Source organism: Rhinatrema bivittatum, chromosome 1 (genome assembly GCF_901001135.1).
Source record: "Rhinatrema bivittatum chromosome 1, aRhiBiv1.1, whole genome shotgun sequence".
In the NCBI taxonomy this organism is placed as follows: domain Eukaryota; kingdom Metazoa; phylum Chordata; class Amphibia; order Gymnophiona; family Rhinatrematidae; genus Rhinatrema; species Rhinatrema bivittatum.
Genome location: NC_042615.1, coordinates 132,179,920 through 132,206,763, shown reverse-complemented (window position 1 = coordinate 132,206,763; position 26,844 = coordinate 132,179,920).

Here is a 26,844-nt window from a genome sequence, read left to right as displayed (position 1 = left end):
TATTATTCGAAAGTGTAAATAACTGAGTCACATCTACTCATTCAAGACCTCTCATGATCTTAAAGACCTCTATCATATCCCCCCTCAGCCGTCTCTTCTCCAAGCTGAACAGCCCTAACCTCTTCAGCCTTTCCTCATAGGGGAGCTGTTCCATCCCCTTTATCATTTTGGTTGCCCTTCTCTGTACCTTCTCCATCGCAACTATATCTTTTTTGAGATGTGGTGACCAGAATTATACACAGTATTCAAGGTGTGGTCTCACCATGGAGCGATACAGAGGCATTATGACATTTTCCGTTCTATTAACCATTCCCTTCCTAATAATTCCTAACATTCTGTTTGCTTTTTTGACTGCTGCAGCACACTGAGCCGACGATTTTAAAGTATTATCCACTATGATGCCTAGATCTTTTTCCTGGGTGGTAGCTCCTAATATGGAATTTAACATTGTGAAACTACAGCAAGGGTTATTTTTCCCTATGTGCAACACTTTGCACTTGTACACATTAAATTTCATCTGCCATTTGGATGCCCAATCTTCCAGTCTTGCAAGGTCCTCCTGTAATGTATCACAGTCTGCCTGTGATTTAACTACTCTGAATAATTTTGTATCATCCGCAAATTTGATAACCTCACTTGTCGTATTCCTTTCCAGATCATTTATATATATATTGAAAAGCACCGGTCCCAATACAGATCCCTGAGGTACTCCACTGTTTACCCTTTTCCACTGAGAATATTGACCATTTAATCCTACTCTCTGTTTCCTGTCTTTTAACCAGTTTGTAATCCACGAAAGGACATCGCCTCCTATCCCATGACTTTTTAGTTTTCGTAGAAGCCTCTCATGAGGGACTTTGTCAAACGCCTTCTGAAAATCCAAATACACTACATCTACCGGTTCACCTTTATCCACATGTTTATTAACCCCTTCAAAAAAATGAAGCAGATTTGTTAGGCAAGACTTCCCTTGGGTAAATCCATGTTGACTATGTCCCATTAAATCATGTGCAGGCCTAGAATCATGTCGGAGGGGCCAGCAGACTGTCGGGGCAGGCAAGGGAGGTAAGAGCCGATCGCAACAGTTTCTGCAGTATCAGAGGCTTTGGGGAGGAAACTAGATTTGTGGAGTCAAGATTTGTTTCAGCTCCAAATTATTTAATTCATAAGTAGTGGAGGAGAAGGGAAGAGTGCTTCCTTCTGCTCTTAAATTATTTATAGGAGACCTCAAAAGAGATAGGTGCTAGGGGCTCTAGAAAAAATTAAGGCCCTGGAACCCCTTGACCTTGATGTCAAGGGATGGTGAGCGTGATTTAAGATTATATTGTTTGCTGGAAGTTGGGAAGGCATGTTTGTGGGGATGGGTTAGGATCCAGTGAGGGGAGGGGAGCTTTCTAGTGACTTCAGAGATAAAATACTAAAAAAAAGTAAAGTACCCACAATTATTTCATCTTCAGATCACTATCGCCCGGATTTTAAAAGGCCTGTGCGTGTAAATCCCGGGCTTTACACGCGTGGCCAGGCCTGATGCACGCCGGGCGAATTTTCAAAGTGGCCCGGCCACACACGCAAACCCCGGTACTCACACAAGTGCCAGACCTCTTCAAAGGGGTGGGCTGGGAGCGGGGCAGGACGCAGGCCGGGTGGGACAGCAGCCATTAGCTGCTGTCCTGGGGAAGCACACGCCGGCAGCCAGTGGCATGCATAAATTACTTCTACTCCCAAGGAGCAGCAAGTAATAATATAAAAAAAATTAAGGCCAGGAAGGTAAACTGTAGGGGATGGGGAGGAGAGGGGAAGGGGAAGGAAGGTTAGGTAGGGGGGTTAGGGAAGTTCCCTCCTGGTCCACTCCTTAATTGGAATAAACTGGGAGGGAACTGGGGAAAGCCCAAATGTGTTGCTGCGTGGAATTTGCATAAATTCACCCACCCCCCCTTTGCACGCGCACTGAGCACATGCATGCGCAGATTAAAAAATCTGGCATGCATGTGCATGCGACCACCCGATTTTATAACAGTGATGAGTTAATTTTGCTGATAGAGATGTACTCAAAACATAGAAACATAGGGCCGGATTTTAAATGCCCTGCGCGCGTAAATCCGGCTGGATTTACGCGCGCAGGGCCCTCGCGCACCGGCGCGCCTATTTTGCATAGGCCACCAGCGCGCGCACAGCCCCAGGACGCGCGTAAATCCCGGGGCTTCGTAAAAGGGGTGGGAAGGGGGGTGTCCGGGGGGGCGGGACCAGGGTCAGGGGGCGGTTCGTGGTAGGACCGGGGGGCGTGGTGTCGGCCCGGGGGCATGGTCGAGGCCTCCGGACCAGCCCCCGGGTTGCGTGATGGCGCGCGCAGATTTACGCATGCTGAAAGCAGGCATAAATCTGGCAACAAAGGTGGGGGGGGTTTAGATAGGGCCGGGGGGGTGGGTTAGGTAGGTGAAGGGAGGGGAAGGTGGGAGGAGGGAGGAGGGTGAAGGAAAGTTCCCTCCAAGGCCGCTCCAATTTCGGAGCGGCCTCGGAGGGAACAGGCAAAGCGCGCCGGGCTTGGTGCGTGCAGGTTGCACAAATGTGCACCCCCTTGCGCGCGCCGACTCCGGATTTTATAAGATACGCGAAGCTACGCGCGTATCTTATAAAATCCAGCGTACTTTTGTTCTCGCCTGGTGCGCGAACAAAAGTACGCCCTCACGCAAATTTATAAAATCTACCCCACTGAGTCTGACATCCAGATAAAGAGCATACAGCCCTATCCACATCTCCTGCTCATCTTTATAGTACCTTTCTATCTCTCAGAAATTCTCTGTTTGTCCCCTTTTTTCATGCATTCTGATACATTATCATTTCACCAACTCCACATGAAGGCTGTTTCATGCATTCACCACACTTTTTATAAAGAAATATTTCATTGATTGCTCCTGATTCTACCCCATTTTATTCTAATCCCTTCCCAATATCCTTTCCAGAGTCCCCTTCCTGTTAGTGCATCACATCCTATGCATTTATTCACTGGATGTATTTAAATGTCTCTGTCAAATCGCCCATATCCCTCCTTTTCTCCAGAGATTTCAATTTAGAATCTCAGTCCTAAATACAACTCTTAATTTTTAAATTGCCCAGTGATCAGGATTTATCAGTTTGAAATTCTTAGATCAACATTATTATCCCCAGAAGTAGGGTTTTCATTAAAACATAAAGATTGTTTTAATTCTAGGGTATACATGTTGATTGCAGCATGCCATCAATCTCTCTCTTGCTGTCATTTGACTGTGACTCCTTGAATTGATACAGGTTTAGATTAATTTTAAATAGCATTAAAACCCTTCAGCTTATCTCTGGCCAATAAAACAGTGAGCAACCATTTCACTGTTAAGCTAATGCCTTACAGCAAACTTGAGGCATGTTCTAATGATCAGGTTAAGTTACTATGAATTTTTAAAATGCAATTTAAAATAGCTATGAGTTTATTTCTGGAAAGATATACTGTGCATTCAAAATGCATGCCCAAGAGGGATATGATTTGATCAACATAAGTTTTAACATTTATTCAAAGATTGTTGAACAAGAAAAGACATATTCTGCATTAATGACAATTTAAGGCTTCTTTTAGACAAAGTATTAGAAGTCTTTTAGATAAAAATTGTTTATAGATTTCCAGAGGGTGCCAACATCTTGAATAAGCCTCTTACGAGGCATCCCAAATTCTTCCTTCTTCTAATGAAAAAGTACCAGGGTGATGAAGGAGTGTGTAGCACTTTCACTGGTCCAGTTGCTGGTGAAATATGTGCTACTCTCCTCTTCCTTGGCTAGCTATGCCTGCATGTGACTATGGCACTGATTGTACAAGATGGGATAACTTGCCTACCAAATGCCATCCTGGAGGGCAGTTTGTAATTGGGGCAAAGACCGCAACACTTCTCTTGACTGATAGCCTCAGGGGTAGATTTTAAATACTTGCGCGAGCGTGTACTGTTGTTCGCGCACCAGGCGCGAACAAAAGTACGCTGGATTTTATAAGATACGCGCGTAGCCGCGCGTATCTTATAAAATCCGGGGTTGGCACGCGCAAGGGGGTGCACATTTGTGCAACCTGCGCGCGCTGAGCTCAGCGTGCACTGCCTGTTCCCTCCGAGGCCGCTCCGATTTCGGAGCGGCCTCGGAGGGAACTTTCCTTCGCCCTCCCCCCACTTTCCCCTCCCCTCCCTTCCCCTACCTAACCCCCCCCCCCCCCGGCCCTATCTAAACCCCCCCACTACCTTTGTCGGCAAAGTTACGCCTGCTAAAAGTAGGCGTAACTTTGCGCACGTCGCCGGCAGCCCCGCTCCGTCCTCCAGTCCCGGGGATGGTCCGGAGGCCTTGGCCACGCCCCCGGGCCAGCGCCACGCCCCCGGGCCCGCCCCTGAAACACCGCGGCATGCCCCCGAAATGCCGTGTCGTTTTGGGAACGCCCACGGACACGCCCCCTCCCACCCCTTTTCGAAAGCCCCGGGACTTACGCGCGTCCTGGGGTTTTACGCGCATCGGTGGCCTATGCAAAATAGGCGCATGCGGGCCTTTTAAAATCCGCCCCTTACTGTATTAAATACATTGAGTAAAACATGGGACATACCTCACTTTAAAGTGCCATTATGCAATGGATGTCTTTTGTGATCTCCTCTTTGCATCCTTGGGGGCTGCCACTGCTGCTGGCACTGGAGTCTAAGTTGAGAGTGGATTGTGAGGAAAATGTAAGGAACACCACCCTGGACACTGTCATCCCTAAAGTAAATATACTGGAATAAATGTTAGACAGTTTCCATGAGCAAGAACGAACGGAAGCAGAGGTGTTACAGTTTCTGTACTCCTTGCAGCAGCAGGTAAAAGAGAGCCCGAAACCTCTCATTGTATGGGCATATACACTTGCTTCATTTTGTGATCCACAGGTGAAAGGGTGTCTCATCCTCCAGTCCCAGCATCTCACATTCATGAAGGAGATATTGGTAGTTAAGGTGTGTGAAGTGGAATGTCAGAGGCAGAGTTTTAGTGGAGATGTAACACAGGAAAGAATGGCCACCTCAGAGAGTAGTGCAAGCAGGAGCAGTACCCTATCATCTAAGATTTCCTCCCCCACCTCAATATGCCAAAGCCACATTTTCCAGAAGGAACTTTCTCTCCTGATTAAAGCCATAACTAAAACAGCTGTCAAGAGAGACCCTTAACCCACCGCAGCATAGGAGACACCAGCACAAATTTTTATGACTCACTATCTCACAGAGCCCTGTCAGGACATGGACACAGATGAGCTGACATCTGGGCAGACCTAGCCAAGGTGACTCAGTACTATCTTTGCTGCCAACCAACTGGTATGCCAATTGAAATCATCTTCTCAATGACAGGGAACATCGAGAGCCTTCATAACAATGTTGGCAACAGAGTTGTTAGAAAATCTGGTCCTTTTGAAAATCAACCTGCCTTTGTTTCTGTTCCCAGAATTTCCATGTACGTGGTAAGATGATTGAAAGTACCTTGAATAACTTGCATCCATTCTGCCTATCTGCCATTCCTAAATGTACCACCTTAGAGGTCTTGCTAATACCACTTTGCCTACCTAATATGCCACTGATATACAATCTTAGGGGTCTTACTGCTACCACTATGCTATGTGCCTTTTCCCAGATGTACTACTTTAGTGGTCCTGCACCTACTTCTCTGCCTAACTGGCATACTCCTTTTATACTATGAAAAGTGTTTAATGCTTCTCTGATTTCCTGCCATGCCTCTGATATACCACCTTATGGGTCTTGCTGCTACCACTCTGCCTATCTGCCTTGCCCTGGATATACCACCTTGGAGGGTCAAGCTATTAATATGCCTAGCTACCATGCCTCTTTGTTTGCTCTTTGGATCTCATCCTAGTTCTCCCAAACTATTTGTTTGTTGGTTATACTTGGGTATTTTGTCCCCAGAAAAATAAATTAAAGTTTCTCTTCCCACCCCATCCACTTTCTATTTCTCTTTTTGTTGTACCTTGTACAGCGCCAGCCTTGTTCTCCTACCCTATTTGTTTGTTGGTTATATGGGGCTGTTTTTTACTGAGAAAAAAATTGCAAGTTTCTTCTCCCAGCCCAAATTTTTTCTTTTTCTCTACCTTAATGTTTTGTAGTACATCTTTAGCATCCCAGCTTTATTCTCCCAGCTTTCTTCTTTCTTGGTTATAATTGTGTTTGTTGACCCCAGAAAACCTCAGTCAGAAGGAAAAAATTCAAGGACAATACAAAAGATGAACTGGTGAGACCTTTTACATGTTCTCAATGTGGTAAAGGAATCAGTTTCAGATATGGGAAAAGCTTTCTTCATAAAGCAAATTTTACAAATTACCAGGTGTGTTGATGCCACTCTTTGTTCTATTTTGTCCTTTTATGTATGCCTTGGGTTTTTTTCCTGCCACCTTTTCTGCTTCATTCCCCCTTTATGGTGACTTAAGATATTGATGCCATGCTTGGTACCACTTTGCCTCATGTGCTGTCTTTGAGGGTTTATACCACTGTTCTTAGTGCCCTATTTTGAAGCTTTGGGGTGTTCTTCCCTCTTTTGTAGCTTCTCTGCTCCTGTGATGGTGCCTTGGAGAACTCCAGCCACTGCTACAGTATATTGGGCTATTTATGCCATTTTTGATGCAGCATTGATATAGTCTTAATTTGGCATGCCTTCATCCTTCTGATATTGTATATCCACCACTTTAATTAGAATTGATGAGAAAACCCCACCTTTGGATCCATATTAGCCTCAGTGGTTCCATCTTAGACATTAAAGATTAACAAATTAACATATAAAATAAAGATACAAAATTGTTTTTATTTTAAACAAATGAAGAAAATGGGGATGTCCTACAACAAGAATTATTTGTTTTATTTATTTATTTAAAATCTTTTCTATACCCCCGTTATGTAGTACACCATCACAATGGTTTACGATGAGGCACATATATACATATTTGGAAAATATATAAGTTAATACTATCTATAGGAAGTGCCATTAGAGTCCAGTAACATAGTTTAGTAATAAAGGCTATTTGAAAAGTTTTAAAAATATTGTCCTTTTTCTACATTTCACAGATTTAATTTCATATAAAACTCTACTTCCCCTACTACCCATAACTAATCAAGCTTGATATTTCACTTGGTTGCAGCTCCATCACTGCTCTCTACATTAATGGTGGGAGTGGAAGGGAAATAGAACCAAAGAGCTAAGAGAAACAGATAAGTATGAGAAAAAAATGTGAAGCTTGCTGGGCAGACTGGATGGGCCGTTTGGTCTTCTTCTGCCGTCATTTCTATGTTTCTATGTTTCTATGTTTCTATATTGGAGTGTATGTTTTGTTTTGCTCAAACACACTTAGGGGTAAATTTTAAAAGAAGCGCGATCAGCCTACTTTTGCTTGCGCATCAGACTCAAGCAAAAGTACGCTGGATTTTAGTAGATACGCGCGGAGCCGCGCGTATCCACTAAAATCCCTGGATCGGCGCGCGCAAGGCTATTGATTTTGTATAGCCGGCGCGCGCCAAGCCGCGCTGCCTAACCCGTTCCCTCCAAGGCCGCTCCGAAATCGGAGCGGCCTCGGAGGGAACTTTCCTTTGCCCTCCCCTCACCTTCCCCTCCCTTCCCCTACCTAACCCACCCGCCCGGCCCTGTCTAAACCCCCCCTTACCTTTGTCGGGGGATTTACGCCTCCCAGAGGGAGACGTAAATCCCCGCGCGCCAGCGGGCCTCCTGCGCGCAGGGCCGCGACCTGGGGGCGGGTACGGAGGGCGCGGCCACGCCCCCGGACCGCCCCGGGCCGTAGCCACGCCTCCGTACCCGCCCCAAAACGCTCCCAACACGCCCCCAAAACGCCGCGACGACCGGGCCCGCCCCCCGACACGCCCCCGACACGCCCCCCCTCCGAAAACCCCGGGACGTACGCGAGTCCCGGGGTCTGCGCGCGCCGGTAGGCCTATGTAAAATAGGCTTACCGGTGCGCAGGGCCCTGCTCGCGTAAATCCAGGCGGATTTACGCGAGCAGGGCTCTTAAAATCCGCCCCTTATTGAGCAGACAAGTGCTGCGTTCTGATGTTCTGCTGCCCAGTTTCTTACTCTACTAATCACCGCTCTCTTTGTAAAAGGCTTGCTTGAACAGCAAGGTTTTTAAACTCTTTTTGAAAAGTTTTAAAATCTCTCTGTAGTCTGATTTCTAAGGGCATGGTGTTCCACAGTATTGGTCCGGCTAAGGATAGAGCCTGTTCTCTAACATGGATCATTCTTGCTGTTTTAACTGATAGGATGGTTAGGAATGCTTTGTTCGCAGATCTGAGGTTTCTGTGTGGGACATGAACACGTAGTGCTGTGTTCAGCCATTCTGCTTTTCGTCGTGAATTAATTTATGTATAGTGCAAAGTGTTTTGTATTGAACTCTATATTCAATGGGTAACCAGTATAGTTTTGCTAAAGTTTCCGTAAAGTGATCATTTTTTCATTTACCAGTAAGTATTCTTGCAGCAGAGTTTTGCAGTATTTGGAGTGGTCTTAATGTTGAGTATGGTAATCCTAGGAGAAGGGCATTACAGTAGTCTGTGCTAGCAAATATAAGTGCTTGTAATACTGTTCTGAAGTTTTTCAATGTTAGTAAAGGTTTTAATTTCCTGAGAACCATAAGTTTGATGTAACCTTCTTTGACCTTTAGTGATATGTGTTGTTTGAGGCTAAGTTCTTTGTCCATTATTACTCCGAGGTTTCATACTTTTTCATTTAATTCTATTTTCTGATTATTTTTTATCAGTATTGGGGTTTGGATGATTGTCAGATGTTTTCAGTCCAAATAAAGAAATTCAGTTTTCTTGATGTTTATAACTAATTCCATTTGGTTTAGTAGCTGTTTGATGATGTCCAGGCACAAGTTTGCTAGATTTAGTGCTTTTTCCAATGTGTCATCAATGGGTAGTAGTAGTTGAATGTCGTCAGCGTAAATGTAGTGTATGACTCCCATGCCTGCCAGGAGGTGGCATAGTGGCAGTAGGTAAATATTAAATAGTGTAGTTGAAAGCACTAATCCCTGTGGGATTCCTGTTTGAAGATTTATTTTCTCTGACAATACGTTATTTATACAGACTTGGTAAAATCTGTTATTTAGGTATGATCTAAACCAGGCTATAGTCTTATTATGTAGTCCTATTTCTTCTAATCTTTTTTAAAAGTATGTTATGATTTACTGTATCAAACGCTGATGATAGGTCTAGCTCATCAGGATGTAATGTTTTCCACTATTGAAACCTCTCAGGATGTTGTCTGTTAGTGAGAACAGCAAGGTCTCAGTGCTGTAGTGTTTACAGAATCCATGTTGTGCAGGGTACAGTATATTATTGCTATCTAAATGCTCAGCCAGTTGCTTTTGTACTGTTTTTTCTATTAATTAATCATTTTTCCCTCTGCACATCCCTAATTGATATTAAGATTCAGAAAACCAAAGATTAATATCCACATCCTAGGAGAGTATTATCCCTTCGTATGGGGAATCCTGGAATATTTGGAGTACAATAGACTGTGAAAGAAAGAAGGTTAAGTCCCAGAAATAGTAGTGTGCCTATGGACTCTTAGCAAGGACCCCAGTCCTGGGGTTGAATTATATGGCACAGGCTTTTAAAATCATGATTGTATGGCTAGTTTATGCTGTAACAATGCATCTCCAGTATAGAGAACTTATTTTTTTTTCCCTGAAGCAATCAGTGTGACAGCATCTTTAACTGATGGTGTTGGTGGGAGGGGGAAGGGTATTTGGCAAATGCAGGTTGAGATGCCAACTTCATGTCTGACTGTGTTATGAAATGGATGAAGCTATGCATATACATTTTATCAGATAACTACATGATAACTTAAACACTAATATGTAGAAATCTTATGTATGAAAAATGGGATTGTTTTGTAAATATTTGAAACATAGAAATGATGGCATAAAAGGACCAAATGATCCATCCAGTCTGCCCAGCAAGCTTATAGCTGTGCTGTGCAGGTTACCCCCAGACTTATCAGTTTCCCAGAACACAAAAGACAGAGCCCTTGTTGGTTGCTGTCTAAATCCAATTCCCTGTTACCTCTTGCTGTTGAAGAAGAGAGCAATTTTGGAGTTACATCAAAAGTATCAGGCTTATTGGTCAAGGGTAGTATCAGCCGTATTAGGAAGTTACCTCCATGCTTATTTGATTCCCCATACCATAAAAGTCAGAATCCTTGTTGGTTACTATCTGAATCTAATTCTCCTTTTCCTCTTTTACCCCCACTGTTGAAGAAGAGAATGATGGTGTTGCATCAACAGTATGAAGGCTTATTGGTTAAGGGTAGTAACTGCCAGACCAGCAAGTTACCTCTATGCACTCTTTTCTTCATTTCCATCCTCTAGCTTTTCAGGCTTAGAGGTTTGAAATGAAGAAAAGGTAGGAGGGACTACTTTTCAGGAAGGATCACTACTGAAAATGTATTAGTTTATTCTTTAGATTATTCAGTTACAAAACTCATTCCTTTAAATATATATGATTATATTGACATATTTTCATACTCTGCTTATTCACCTAGGGGGTCATTTTCAAAAGGAGTGATGCGCATAAATGTAACTACTATTGTAGCAATTTTCAAACGCTATTTACTCACGTAAAGTGCATTTATGTGAGTAAATCCTATGGACAATTCAATGGCATATATTGTAGCAATTTTCAAAAACCCACTTACTCGAGTAAAGTACATTTACTCGAATAAAGCCCAGTTTTACTCAAGTAAATGCTTTTAAAAATCAGGCCCCTACCAAATAGGGATGATATTTGTTTTCATTTCAAGCAAACATTTACCATATTTTTAACTTCATTTCCTTCATTTTTTGGAGGTTTATGTGCATAAATACTATTTCATACACATTTGAGTGAATTGTCAAATGAGTTAAATAAGTAAAAGTAGCATATATCGTAGCAATCTTCAAAAGCCCATTGACACGTGTAAAACCTTTTGAAAATTCAGCCTAATGGAGTGAACTTTCAGAGGAGTTATGCACGTAAAAGTAACAACTTCAAAAGCCTAGTTATGCAATAAATTCCATTTTTAAGTATAAAATCTTTTTGAAAATTACATCCTGCAAACTTAATTTTATGCATGAGCACAAATAATAGAAAATAAAGGAAGAAATGTACATCTCTCCTTCCAAGTTTCTCGGGACTGGGACTGCTACCACGTCTGAGCTCTAGAACCTAGATTCATCATTTTGCCATTCATTTCACAAGAATAGAGCCCATGATAAAAAAGGGGTGTGGTTAGAGTAATTTTCCAGATACTGCAACACATGCTATTTTCCCACATTGCAAAGGTATTTTACTGAAAATTGTGTTAGATTTATTGTACCTGTGATATTTTCATGTTGCAAACTGAAAAGTGCCCAGACAGGCTTTTACATGTTTTGAATTACTCCTGGAGAGAGTGAGTGAGTGAGTGAGAGAGAGAGAGAGAGAGAAATTATTTATAAGGCTGTCATATAAGTAAGCTATTTATAACCCTGTACGAAGGGAAACTAGTAACTCGGGGAGAGGTTTTGGTGGTGGCCTAGGTTTTGTGGGGCAGTTTTATATGCACAGTACACATCAGTGACTATATGATGTGATTTGGAGTGAGGAGAGGTACACAAAGATGAGATATGACAATGTACTCTCAACCTAGCTTGATAGCAGCTAGATAGAGAGTGCATCAAACTAGGTTAAGAGTACCTTTACAAATCTCATCTTTATGACCTTTCCTAACTCCAAATCACATCAAATCTTCACTGATGTGTACTGTGCTGTTCGTACCTCTGACTGCATGTAAAATTGGCCCCCAAAACCTAGGCCATCACCAAAAACTCACCCCGAGTTACTGGTTTCATCTCCAACAGTATATAAAAACTTGACTAACATGTTCTTGATATCTCTCTCTCTCTCTCTCTCTCTCTCTCTCTCTCTCTCTCTCTCTCTCTCTCTCTCTCTCTCTCTCTATCTCTCTCTCTCTCTCTCTCTCTCTCTCTCTCTCTCTCTCTCTCTCTCTCTCTCTCTCTCTCTCTCTCTCTCTCTCTCTCTCTCTCTCTCTCTCTCTCTCTCTCTCTCTCTCTCAATTTGTGCTACAAGTCCTGTTTTAGGTATAATGCCATGAAAAAAGGTTTAGTTATTTCCGGTGTTAAAATGTGCATTATGCTAAGCACCCCTCATTTTAATTTACTCTGCCAAAACTCCTCCCATCTGGGAAAAATGTGCATACACCTCATGATGCATTATGGCATTACCGAGGGCATTAGGACCCTAATACCCATGATAGGGCCCTAATGTGATTTGATGAATGATCTTCTTGGTTCTTTATGCTGATAACTATCACTGAGCTCATGTCACTGCTTCTCAAATATAGTGTCACTGGACCTTTTGCATGACCTATCTCTTCCGACTGCTTAGGTTAGTTTGATAGTTTCTAGGACTTCATGGTTCTTTCCAGGTCTTAGCACCATCTATACTCTATGTTACCTCCAATTACAATTGTGAATTTCAATTGGTTCTCTTTTGCTCCAAATATTTGCTTACTCTATTTACTATTCAAAGTATGTTAATATAAACAAATTAGTTCTTCCTTTTCAATGACTTTTCTATTAACTATATAAAAAAATTATAGCCAATTGACAGAATCAGACAGCTAATAACACCTTCCACTAAGACATAACCTCCTTAATGCTGTTAAGAATGACATAGGGCCTCATTTTCCAAGCAGTTTACCGCGTGCGATAAATTCGCAAATCGCGCTAACAGCCGTTAACGCGATTTGTGAATGCAAATTAGTAATTTGGTAGTCAGGAACCAGTTTATTGTGTGCGGCAAAACAGCCACAGTGGTAGTGCGCTGCTAACTACAACCCTCTGATTTGCGTTACGGGCCAATAAAGGGTTATCGCAGTCCACACAGCCTGTAGAGGTAGGTAGGTAGGTAGGTAGGTAGGTAGGTAGAGAGAGAGAGAGAGAACCTTACTATAGTGCCTATGCCCTAGACAGGTATTTGATTCCCTATGGGAGGGCCACCTACTAACTCGGGGTGGGGATTAGGTAAGAGCGTCGGGGGTTGGGGGCCACTTTCGCATTCCACATGAGACGTATGGAAAGAACAGTGGTCCCTAGTGAAGATTTGCTGGCCGTCAGAGTGAGGACGCTCACTCCAAGAAGAGGTTTGGGCAATGAGTGAAACATAGATGGGCAATGAGTGAAACATTGCCCAAACCTCTTCTTGGAGTGAGCGTCCTCACTCCGACGGCCAGCAAATCTTCACTAGGGACCACTGTTCTTTCCATACGTCTCATGTGGAATGCGAAAGTGGCCCCCAACCCCCGACGCTCTTACCTAATCCCCACCCCGAGTTAGTAGGTGGCCCTCCCATAGGGATTCAAATACCTGTCTAGGGCATAGGCACTATAGTAAGGTTCTCTCTCTCTCTCTCTCTCTCTCTCTCTCTCTCTCTCTCTCTCTCTCTCTCTCTCTCTCTCTCTCTCTCTCTCCCTCCTCATGAACGGCAAAAACATCACCACACCTGATGTTTCCTCACTGCACAAAAGAAGCCTCATTTGCATTGAAAACACCCCCTAATGCAATATTGGAAAATGAGGCCCATAGTAACATTTTATAAATAATACTATCTATCTCTGTAAGCAAAAGTTCCAAATGTGGCAAGATAGAGAATATTATCAAAGTTATTATCTTACATTCAGGTTTAACATGCATTCAACTAAGTTAATGGATATCGGTTTAACTTTGAAAAGATTCCAAAGATAGATTCAAAACAATGACTTGTTGGTATGTTTAATAAACAGAAAATTGATTTAATTATTTACATGGACACTTGTCATTACCTCGCCATGTGTATAAGCCAGGGCTTCCCAAACCTGTCCTGGGGACCCCACAGCCTGTCAAGTTTTCAGGATATCCACAATGGATATACATGAGATACATTTACATACCATGGAGACTCAGTATATGCAAATTTATCTCATGCATATTCATTGTGGATATCCTGAAAACCCGACTGGCTGTGGGGTCCCCAGGACAGGTTTGAAAAGCCCTGGTATAAGCAGAATAATCACTGTTAAAGCAATTGTTCAGCTATCCTCTGGACAGCAGTGAAAACAAAGATAGGTTCAAAAAAAGAAAAATCAAATATGGTTCCTACACTGGTCAGTTAGAATTACCAGAAAGGAAACAAAATGTGTTTCATATACTGATATTTTTATTTTAAAACTGAGTAAGGAAATGGTGACCAGAAAACAGATATATTTCCAAACTAATTTGAAAGTGCAGTAGTATGTCCCAAGGGACAGAAGAAAGAATAAATGAACCAATTTAGATAAGGATTCTACTTCTGTGATGCTTATTAGTGTAAATGTGCTCTTTGAAGATGAACATCATTGTTTGAGTTTGCTTATTAACATGTTATTTAGGTCACTATCTCATTAGTGCTTCTCCAAACAAAAAAAGAATACAAGTAGTGCATATAACCCATGACATATATTAATAAATTGTTTCAGCATTATCCACTAGCTACTGTCCTATTAAACATTTTTTTTAGATAAAACTGAGTAAACATTTTCAGAAAGTTCATCAGCAACTGACAGGTCATGAAAAAGGCTGACATTTTCAGTGATGAAAACAGGTCACTGAGAAATACAATAGCAGGGCTTGGACGATAAGATCATTATGCATAGTTTATATAACCCTAGTAAAAAGAAGTGGTTTTTTGTGCATATTATGTAGAAAACTTCAATTTCAGTGATGGAAAACTAGGGATCCAGATGTGAGTGCAATATTTTTTCTTTTTTTCCCAAAAGCAAAGTAATTTGTATAGTCACGGAATTTTGTCTAACATCAGTGTAAGATGAATTATACTACCTCATTTATTATGATACTAGTTTCTACTGCAGCTGCATAACTTATCACTGCAACGATTTTTATGGTGACCAGCATCCTCATGATGCATAACATTCAGCATAATTATGATAATTCACATGAAAAGCACTTTATGGAGAGATAATTGCCTCCATTTTATGCAGATGATAAAATAGCATCAAAGCACAGGTGGAGGCCTTAAAGAAGGAGATAACTTACATGAACTATATTAACAATTTGCTTTTTGAGATTTGGAAAAATTAGACACAATAAGAAGAACATTCAGCAAGGAAGTAGATTAATTCTTACAACAAAGAATAGTAATATGTTATTTCAAGAAGAAATAGGAAGACACCTTTTAAGCACAAAGTATTTTAGATGTTTATTGGTGGTGCCCATTTTGTTTCACCTAAGACTGTTGGAAACACGCTACATATCACTATGCAAAGGAAAAGGGAAAGGGACTATATCACAGGCAGAAAATCATTGAAGGCCAGATATTTTCTGTAGACACACAATGAGAAAAGTTAATTTCGACATCTGGCCTGGCCCTAAGTGAGTAAATGCTAAAAAAGGACAAAATAAGTGAGTAAATACAAAAGAAAGAGAAGAGACAAACAGATCACTTGAAGAAGATAGTCCTCAATATAAGAGATTATAAAAACTATAGTAAATGAACAGTTTTTGATCATAAACCAACAACTAAAGACCCGTAAAGAAGAAACAGTATCTCTTAAGTTAAGTTGTCCTGTAAATGTGGCTCTCAGAATGGCTTGACTATACAGGGAAAATACACATTTTGAGCCTAACTAGAACACAACTATTTTGGTTCAAATCAATTTAAAGAATACGGAGGGTAATTTTCAAACAGTCCACATAGCAATAAAATCTGCACATTCAGGGGTAGATTTTAAAAGGGTTACGCGCATAAGTTATGTGCGTAACCCTTTCAAAACCCCCCCACGTGCGCTGAGCCTATTTTGCATAGGCTCGGTGGGGCGTGCAAGCCCCGGGACTCGCGTAAGTCCCGGGGCTTTCCTGGGGGGCGTGTCGGGGCGTGTCGGGGGAGTGTCGGGGGGCGTGTCACGGCGGCACATCATCCGGGGGCGTTCTGGGGGCATGGCCGCAGGCATGGTTCCAACCCGGGGGCATTTCGGGGGCATGGCCGAGGCCTCCAAAATCACTCCTGGCCTTGGGAATCATGCGGCGGCGGCCGGCCAGCGCGCACGGGTTACGCCTGCCTGGGGTTGGAGTAACTTTCACGATAAAGGTAGGGGGGTGTAGATAGGGCTGGGAGGGTGGGTTAAGGAGGGGAAGGGAGGGGAAGGTGGGGGAAGGCCGAAAGAATGTTCCCTCTGAGGCCGCTCTGATTTCAGAACGGCCTCGGAGGGAACGGGCAGCACGCGCAGGGCTCAGCGTGTACAAGGTGCACAAATATGCACCCCCTTGTGCGCGCTGACCCCGGATTTTATAAGATACGTGCGGCTACGTGCGTATCTTATAAAATCCAGCTTACTTTTGTTTTTGCCTGGTGTACGAACAAAAGTATGCGCGGGCGTAGTTTTATAAAATCTACCCCTCATTGTACACAAAAGTACGCGGAGGCATAGTTTTATAAAATCTACCCCTCATTGTACACACAGGGGCAGGGGCAGATTTTCAAAGGGCTACGCGCGTAGGTTACGCGCATACCCCTCCCCGAAAACCTACCCCAAACCCCCCTACGCGCGCCGAGCCTATCTTGCATTGGCTGCCGGTGTGCACAAAGCCCCGGGACGCGCCTAAGTCCCGGGACTTTCCTGGGGTGGTCGTGCCTGGGGGCGTGTCGCGACCGGCACATCATCGTGGGTGCGTCGTGGGTGGGGCGGCATGTCGGGGGCATGTCGGGGAGTGTCGGGGGCGGCGGGCGTGTCGTTCAGGGGCGGAGCCATGGGCATGGTTCCGGCCCAGGGGTGTTTCGCATGCATGGCCAGAGGCAGGCGTAACTTTTAAAAGAAAGGTAGGGGGGGTTTAAATAGGGCTGGGGTGGGTTAGGTAGGGGAGGGGAGGGGAAGGTGCGGGGGGGGGTGGAAGGAAAGTTCCCTCCGATGGCGCTCCGATTTCGGAGCGGCCTCGGAGGGAACGGAGGCAGGCTGCGCAGCTCGGCACGTGCAGGCTGCCGATTTTGGGCAGCCTTGCACGCGCCGACCCAGGATTTTAAAGGATACGCACGACTACGCGGGTATCTATTAAAATCTGGCGTACTTTTATAAAATCTGCCCCACAGACTTTACCAAGTATTTTCAAAGCAAAACTATGGACATAAGTTCACTTTGAAAATATCTAGGTAATTGACTGATTAGTGACACTTATTTACTCATAAAAAGTCACACCTCTATAAAGGATATAACATAATGTGCAACCACTTATGCACATACGTTATCATTTTAAAAAATATTCATATAAGTGCCAACTCTGCCTCAAATTCGCCTTGGAATGCCTTTCCTCAGTACATGTAAAAATACACATGAAAACAGGTTATGTGCCCACTTTTACACACACTGAGCCTGGGTCAATTTTAAAACAACCATTTATCTGCTTAAAACTGTGTTTTATGAAACCAAATGGCTTTGAAAATTATCCTCACAACGTGTAAAAAAAACAAAGCAAAAAAATTCTAATCGAATCATTGTGAACAAACTTATTGGTGAAAATGTGTCCAAGGTTTTGTTTATTGTTTTTTTGTGCAGCATTATCTTCTGCAGGACATTTAAGTCTTAGGAAAAATATACATTATTTCCATATTATAACCACAAATAATCTGCTCATATTTTGAGAAACATCCTATGGGGCATTTTAAGATCTGGCAGTTTTCTAAAAAGGGGGAGTCTCTGGAAATCTCTCTGGAAAAATATTAGGAGAAAAGATCTAAATCTGCACAGAGTAGTGCAGGGCATGTGTGCTAGCAGTAGGCTAGACAGAGTCTTCACTCCTGTGCGCTGAAAGCAGTTGATGAGTGAGAGACCTGCTAGAGAGAAACTTCCCATTAGGGATATGCATTCATTTTTAAATTCTTTTTTTTTTTTTTGTAACAAATGAATCAAAAATTGATTCAGCTGACCATATCTAAAAAATGATGAATACTTTCAGTTCATTTAAAAAAATGAGAAATAGGGCCTCCCCCATCCTGTCCTCCCTATTCTGAAGCTGAAAAAGATCCTCCCCAGCCTCTACTTATCCCTTCCACAGGATTTTCAATGTAGAAAGAGTGATCCCTGGTTGTTCCTACCCCATTGACTCCCAGTTCTGCAATGGCACTGATTGGTAATACAATTTATTGTATTCCTGTACAAACATTTAGCCATATAAAAAAATGGCTCTGAGATGGCCATCATTTTGTTTTATTGCAATATGTTTTACATCTATGAAACATTAACACAAATCTCAGGTGAGAGTTGGGCACAAGCAAATGGAAATCATTCCTTCTGCTTTCTACATGGAAGACTGTGTAGCAGGTGTAAATAGGGAATAGGAAAGTCCTGGTTCAGTTATGTGTAGGCCAGAGGGCCTGGGAGGGCCTGTTTCAGTGATAGAGTAGGCAAGAGGGGCCTATGAAGGCTCTGTTTCATGTCTTTTTCCCTTTTCCTTTTTTTTTTTTCAGTTCAACAAACAAACCAAACCAAAATAAACATTAAACAAATCAAAACCCTAATTAAAAAAAAAAAAGAACTGAAACAAACGTTTTTGGGGGGGCACATCCCTATTTCTCATTTGACAAGTTAAATACATCCTGTGGTTTACTTAGACCTTGGTTTAAGATAGGTTTTTGGGGATGTGCAATCATTTTGAAATGACATTAAAAAAATCAATGAAACAGGATATTTTGTCTCATTTTTTACATTTGCTTTTGCTTCATCATTTTATTGTATGTTATTTGAAATTACAGGTGCTAAAATGGCAAACAAAAAATAAGTAAAAATACAAAACTGAAACTTCCAAAAAAGACAAAACAAACTGATAAATAAAAATCAGCTTATACACCAATAAGTATTTGAGGTTGTGTGTTTTTCTTTTGCTGCACTGTACTTTTAAAACAATCTTTAGTCAGGCTGAAACATATGTAGACTGATGGAAAAGCAACATCTGCTCTAGTTTGATGGGATTTCAACATCTGCTCCAGTTTGTGTGCCTCCAATATTTCAACTGTTCTGTGAAAAATAGCAAACAGTCTGCTGACAGCAGCCCCAGAAAGATATGAATGAAATGCAAAACAATTCAAACTTTCTGCTTTCATTCCTAGGGAACTATGGAAGCTTATTTGAATGTACTTTAGAATTTCTTTCATTTGGATTTAATATTGTCAGCATTCATAACATGCATCCTCCTGAAGAAGCGACACTCAGTTACTGCATTTCAATTGGTTTCATATAATCCAGTGATCGGTATATCAAGAAGAAGTCTGTTGCCATAGTATTTTCAGAGTCCTCTGCAGTAATTCACAAATTACTGGTTTAAAAAGAACAAGACACATTTAGGAGGTTATTTTCAAAAAGTTTCAGCATATAAAATTGAACATTTGACATGTAAGTAGCATATACAGTATATGTGCAAGAAATATTTTGTATAGGCTTTAAAACTACATATATTAGCAGTGTCGCATGCAAATCTAATTGAAAAAAAGGGCACTTTGGGGTGTTCCAGGGTGGGGTTCAGTAGTTTTCACATGTTAGTATTTTGTAAATAGTATATGCATATGCATCACTCAATGTATATGTTTGATTTTACACCTGCTAATTGAGTTGCAGAAATTAAATTACTCTTAGGAGTAGATTTTAAAAAATTGCGCGCGCGCTACCTGGCGGGCACTCGTGTTATAAAATGCTGGGTCAGCACATGCAAGGGGGAGGGAAACATATGCACTTACGAGCGGCAATGCATCAGGGCCTTCCCCAGGTCCCTCCCAGTCCGATCCAATTAAGGAGTGGACTGGGAGGGAACTTCCTAAACCCCTAGCCTGACCTCCCTTCCCCTATCCTGCCCTCCCCCAATCCCTATCCTAAATCCCCCCAAATGCTTTGTCCTACCTTTTGCTTCTGCTTCTGAGCAGGAGCAAGTTGCGCGTGCTGGAACCCTGCCAGCACGCGATCCCCCGGCACAGCGGCAAATGGTCTCTGTGCCTGGCACCTCTAGCCCCACCCTGCCCCCCAGACCACCCCTTTCACTAACCCTGAGACTTACACATGCTTGGCCGGGGCCTTTGAAAATTGGCCCTGCGCGCTTAAGGCCCGGCCACACACGTAAACCCCCGGGTTTATTTATTTTATTTATTTAAAATCTTTTCTATACCGTCGTTAAGCTAGTTGCCGTCACAACGGTTCACAATAAGGCACATAATTTCAAACTTAAATATGTTAAATTATATTACTAAAACAGGTGCCATCAACTACTGTAACATAGTTTCATATTAAATATTACTTAGTGGTTGTGATAAGTCATGTCTGCTTTTAACTATATCAGCTATAAGATAAATTAATACTGGCTCTCTGTTGTTGCAATCTAATAAAAGTAAAATAAAATAAAATACACATACACACACAATTCGAGTAAGCTGATGTGTGTGTGTGTGGGAATTCTTCTGACCGCATCGTACAATTCCCTGGATTATTCTCTCCATTCTCTTTGTGGTTTGCTTGCTTAAATAGCCATGTTTTTAAACTTTTTCTGAATGTTTTGATGTCTCTTTGCATTCTGATATCTAAAGGCATGGTGTTCTATATTATAGGTCCTGCTAGGGATAGGGCCCTATCCCTTACTTGAGTTAGTCTGCCTGTTTTTACTGAGGGAATAGTTAGTAGGGTTTTGTTTGCTGATCTCAAGTTTCTATTAGGGACGTGTACGTTAAGGGCTGTGTTCAGCCATTCTGCCTTTTCGTCGTGTATTAATTTTCACGCGTGTAAGTCTTTAAAAATCTGGCCATTATTTTTTATCTACAATTTTCATGAGGGAGGTCTAGGAGAACTGATGGAAGTGCAGATTAACTGATGAAGGCATCGGCAAACTGGTGATTAAAAATAAGGGCATAAATATTTTCATAAGTGGAGTACATGTATTCTTTATAAAATACCAGTCTCAGTGGATAAACTGCAGTAAATACATGCACATGTTAGAATTATTTCACAGTTAAAATATGTGCAAGTACTTTTATAAAATAGGTAGAGAAATTATTCACCTCCCTCCATTAAAAAAATATCTATATCATGAGATATAAGCGTGTATTTTTGGGACCCTGCAGTTTATAAAATACAGACTTAACTGTGTGCACATTCATATACTTGTATGTGCTGACTTACACACACTGATGAAAATTATCTTCCTTGAGAACAATTTTCAAACTGTCATAAGAACTTAAGAAGTGCCTTGCTGGGTCAGACAAAAATCCATCATGCCCAGCATCCTGTCACTAAAAATGGCCCAAAAAGTTGATTTATTTCAATCCCAGGAATAAGCAATGGCTTTCCAAAGTCTTCCTGGCTAATAAAAGTTTTCAGAATTTTCCTTCAGGAACTTGTCCAATCCTCTGTTGAAACCACTTTGTTAGTTGACTTGACCATGCACTCTGGCATAACTTGATTGCACAATGTGTGTAAATGTTTTTTTTTTTTTCAACTATTAGTTTTAAATCTGACAATTGCTAGTTTCATGGAATATCCCTTAGTCCTAAGATTGTGTGAAAGGGTAAATAACCATTCCCTATTTAACCATTCCACTCCATTCCTGATTTTATAAATCTCAAACATATCCCCCTCTTTATCTCTTCTCCAATGCCAAAAAGCCCTAATATGCTTAGCCTTTCTCCATAAGGGAACTTTTCCATTCCCTTTATAAATTTTGTTGCCCTTCTCTGCACTTTTTTTGTCTTTGCTATGTCTTTTTTGAGATGGAGCAACCAGAACTGCAAACAATACTCCAAGATGCTGACCGAGCAGATGACGTCAAAAGAAGAAAATTTGCTTCATTCTGTGGGCTACAAAATGAATTGAGAGGCTCCCAAAATAAAACAAATCTTCTTCTAAAGACACAGTCCACTGGGGTCATGATAGAGTAAATTAACTCCGGTGCAAACTTTTCAGCAATTTATTGTATAACATTGCCGTACTGCATTGCTGCACAGCAAAATGGTGCCCTCCACTAGGGAGAATGACCTGGAGTTAATTAAGTTGAAACCCCATTAGAAGGCATCATATAAATAAGAATAAAGAAGACTAAAGGCCTAAGAAGAGGACCACTGAGGGCTGGGTTCCAGGTCTGTGCCTGAACCTAAGCTGAGGCTCAGGCATCAGGACCCAGCTTCTGTGCCAGGATCAGACATCGGGCCTGGGTCTGGGCCAAGGCCCAAGCATCAGGACCCGGATTCCAGATGGGGCCCCGGTGCTGGGGCTGGGTCCATGATCCAGCCTAGACAAAGGCCAAGGCATCAGCACATGGCCTCTGAGCTGAGCCACAGCATTAGGCCTGGGTCTGGGCCATGACCTTGGCAGTCTTCAGTATTCAGACCTAGCCCAAAGACTGGGCCTAGGCCCGGACCCAGGAATCAATCTCTAGACCAGGTCTCATTATCTGGCCTGTTGCCCATGCTGCAACATAGGATGAGGCTCAGGCATTGGGACTTGGCCTCTGGTGTCATACCGGGGACCAAGCTCCAGCCTAGGCCAAGGCCAAGGCATTGAGACCCAGCCTCTGGACTGGGTCCCAGTGTTGGGCCTGGGCCAAGACTCAGGCATCAGGATCCAGCCTCCAGAATGAGCCCTGGCATCTGTCCTATGTCTGGGATATATCCTAGGCTGGGGCTCAGACATCAGGACCTGGCCTCTGGACTGGGCCGGAACAACAGTCCTTGGACTCTGCAGAGGCCCAGGCCTCATGACCCAGCCTGGCCACAGTTTCAGATACTGATAGATTAGGGACTAATTATTTTGGAGGGGCTGGTGCCTTTCTTCAGGTCTTGGCCGAGGACCCGGCATCGGCTTGGACCCAGGCTAAAACCTTAGCATTGTGCATGGCCCTAGGCCATGGAGCCTGCTTTGGACATTAGCCTATGCCCTGGATGTGGCCCTGGCTTCAGGCCTAGGTATAGGCTTGCCGGGCATTTTAACCAAATTTAATGAATATGATTTGTTTAATTTGGGCAGTCCCTATTCATTTTGGGGCCCCCTGAATGAAACAAATTGGCCTTTATTCATTGTGTTTTCTAAATTCTGTTAAAATGCATGCACATTCCTAGTGCTCATGAACATAAGAAGAACATAAGAACATGCCATACTGGGTCAGACCAAGGGTCCATCAAACCCAGCATCCTGTCTCCAACAGTGGCCAATCCAGACAATAAAAACTTGGCAAGTACCCAAAAACTATGTCTATCCCATGTTACTGTTGCTAATACCAGCAGTGGCTATTTTCTAAGTCAACTTAATTAAAAGCAGGTAATGGACTTCTCCTCCAAGAACTTATCCAATCTTTTTTGAAACCTAGCTACACTAACTGCACTAACCACATTTCCTGGCAACAAATTCCAGAGTTTAATTGTGCGTCGAGTGAAAAAGAACTTTCTCCAATTAGTTTTAAATGTGCCACATGCTAACTTCATGGAGTGCCCCCTAGTCCTTCTAATATCCGAAAAAGTAATTAACCGATTCACATTTACCCATTCAAGACCTCTCATGATTTTAAACACCTCTATCATATCCCACCTCAGCCAACTCTTCTCCAAGCTGAACAGTCCTAACCTCTTTAGTCTTTGCTCATAAGGGAGGTGTTCCATCCCCTTTATCATTTTGGTTGCCCTTCCCTGTACCTTCTCCATCGCAACTATATCTTTTTTGAGATGCGGCGACCAGAATTGTACACAGTATTCAAGGTGTGGTCTCACCATGGAGCGATACAGAGACATTATGACATTTTCCATTTTATTCACCATTATATAAAAGCAGTTAAATAAATAAATAAATAAATAAATTCCCTTTCTAATAATTCCCAACATTCTTTTTGCTTTTTTGACTGCCGCAGCACACTGAACCGACGATTTCAATGTGTTATCCACAATGATGCCTAGATCTCTTTCTTGGGTGGTAGCTCCTAAGATGGAACCTAAGATTGTGTAACTATAGCATGGGATTTTTTTCCCTGTATGCATGACCTTGCACTTATCCACATTAAATTTCATCTGACATTTGGATGCCCAATTTTCCAGTCTCAAAAGGTCTTCCTGCAATTTATCACAATCTGCTTGTGATTTAATTTCTCTGAATAATTTTCTATCATCTGCAAATTTGATTACCTCACTCGTTGTATTCCTTTCCAGATCATTTATAAATATATTGAAAAGTATGGGTCCCAATATAGATCCCTGAGGCACTCCACTGCCCATTCCCTTCTACTGAGAAAATTGTCCATTTAATCCTATGTGTTTCCAATCTTTTAGCCAGTTTGTAATCCACGAAAGGACATTGCCACCTATCCCATGACCTTTACTTTTCCTAGAAGCCTCTCATGAGGAACTTTGTCAATCGCCTTCTGAAAATCCAAATATACTACATCTACCGGTTCACTTTATCTACTCCTTCAAAAAAGTGAACTCCTTCAAAAAAGTGAAGCAGATGTGTGAGGCAAGACTTGCCTTCGGTAAAGCCATGTTACTCCCATTAGTGGACACTAACGGGAGTAACAATTTTTCACGATAAATCGTGAAAATTTCTATTGTATCGCGCACTGTACCGATTTTTGACGATTTAAAAAATATCAGACGATTTTTTTAAATCATCCAAAACGATTCACATCCCTAGTATCGATTACCGCGGCTTAAATGCCATCACCTGTAAAGACAAATATCCTTTGCTCTTGATTTCTGAGTTATTTGATCGATTACATGGAGCTTCCATTTTCACCAAATTGGATCTATGCGGAGCTTACAACTTGGTGCGTATCCGCCCTGACGACATCTGGAAAACAGCTTTCAACTCTAGAGATGGGCATTAAGAATATCTGGTAATGCCCTTTAGCCTCTGTAATGCTCACGCAGTATTTCAACAAATGCTTAATGAAATCTATTATTATATGTTAAGGTTGTGGTATACCTTGATGACATCCTTTTCTCCAAAATCTGGCTACACACCGCACCGATATCTGCATGGTTCTTCAGTGTCTCCGTGAAAAACATCTTTTTGCGAAATTGGATAAATGACTGTTTGAAAAATCCAGTTTGCCCTTTCTGAGGAAAAATCTTTGGGCAAATGCCCTGTCATGTTCCTTCGAACCAGAAGATACTCCTGAAGAACCCAGTCACATTATTGACCAGACTGCATTTGTTTGTCTGAGACTCACCCAGTTCCGACTGGGAAGACTATTGTGCCCCGTCGCCTCTGCGAAAGAGTCCTCCGGTGGGCACATGACTCTAAGTTAGCGTTGCTCCAGCATTTTGTCTGGTGGCCCACTATGGTCTCTGATGCTAAAGTGTACGTTGATTCCTGCAATACTTGTGCTCAACAGAAAACCCGGTCGGTCGACCTTGGGGTTTGCTTCAATTACTTACAGCTCCCAAAGAACCGTGGACACATCTCTCCACGGATTTCATTGTGGACTTACCACCATCCAAGAGTCAAACAGTCATATGGGTTTCCATAGATAGATTTTCTAAAATGGCCCATTTTGTTCCACTACTGGGCCTACCATCTGCTCCCGAATTGGCACGCCTGTTCTTTCTCCATATATTTTGGCTACACAGCTTGTCCAAGGACATTGTCTCTGACAGGGGTCCACAATTTGTTGCCCAATATTGGCACGCCCTCTGCAATAAAATTGTCATCAACATCAGTTTTACAACAGCGTACCATCCGCAGGCCAATGGACAAGCTGAGAGAATGAATCGCTCTTTAAAATCCTTCCTACATAAATGACCGCCAAGACAACTGGTCTGAACTTCTTCCTTGGGCGGAGTTCTCCCACAACTCCCATATTGCTGCTGCCACAGGTACATCACCCTTTTCTATCGTTTATGGGAAGCAACCATGACCACCACTACCCATACCATTATCTGTACCCTCTCCTGCTGCGCAAGCTGCTGTTGATGCCCTCAAGGCACTCTGGAATCAGACGAACCTTCGCTTCCGTCAAGCCGCATCCCGGCCAAGAAGTCTGTGGACATCCATTGATGCTCTGCTCCTGAGTTCCTTCCTAGCCAAAAAGTCTGGTTAAGCACTCAGTATATTCGGCTTAAGATACCTTCGCAAAGGTTTGCACCAAGGTACATTGGACCTTTTCCAGTCATCCGTCATGTCAGACCAGTTACATACCAGCTTCGGTTACCACCAACACTAGGAATCCATAATACATTCCACGTATCACTTCTGAAGCCAGTGGTTTTATCTTGGCCTTCACATAAAGCTCCCGAACCATCTCCGCTGGTTGCAGAGACCAACACAGCCTACAATGTTCATCAAGTCCTTGATGTTCGCCGTAGGGGCCGCCGGTAGGAATACCCCTTTTCTTGGGAAGGTTACGGTCCCAAAGAAAATTTGTGAGAACCAGCTCGTAACATCCTGGATAAGAACCTCCTCCTTTAATTTCATTGTGCCCATCCGGGCAAACCCAGACCTCTAAGGGGGGGGGGGGGTGAAAGGGGGTACGGCCCAGCCTGGCCCCCTCACCTCTCTTTGGCTAATCCAGTGCCTGGTTCCTCATCCCTGGAGGCAGTGGGCCCCAGCTCCATCCTCGGGCCGCCCCACTGTGCCTCAGCTTCAGCTACAGATTCCTGTGCTCCATGACGGGCCTCTCTGCGTGGCCCATGGAGAAATTCTGCTGTCCAGCGCCACACCCCTCCCTAGGCACGCACGCATCACTGACTCTTATGAAGGGCCCATGGCGGGAACTTGGCTGCGGCCCCGGATGAT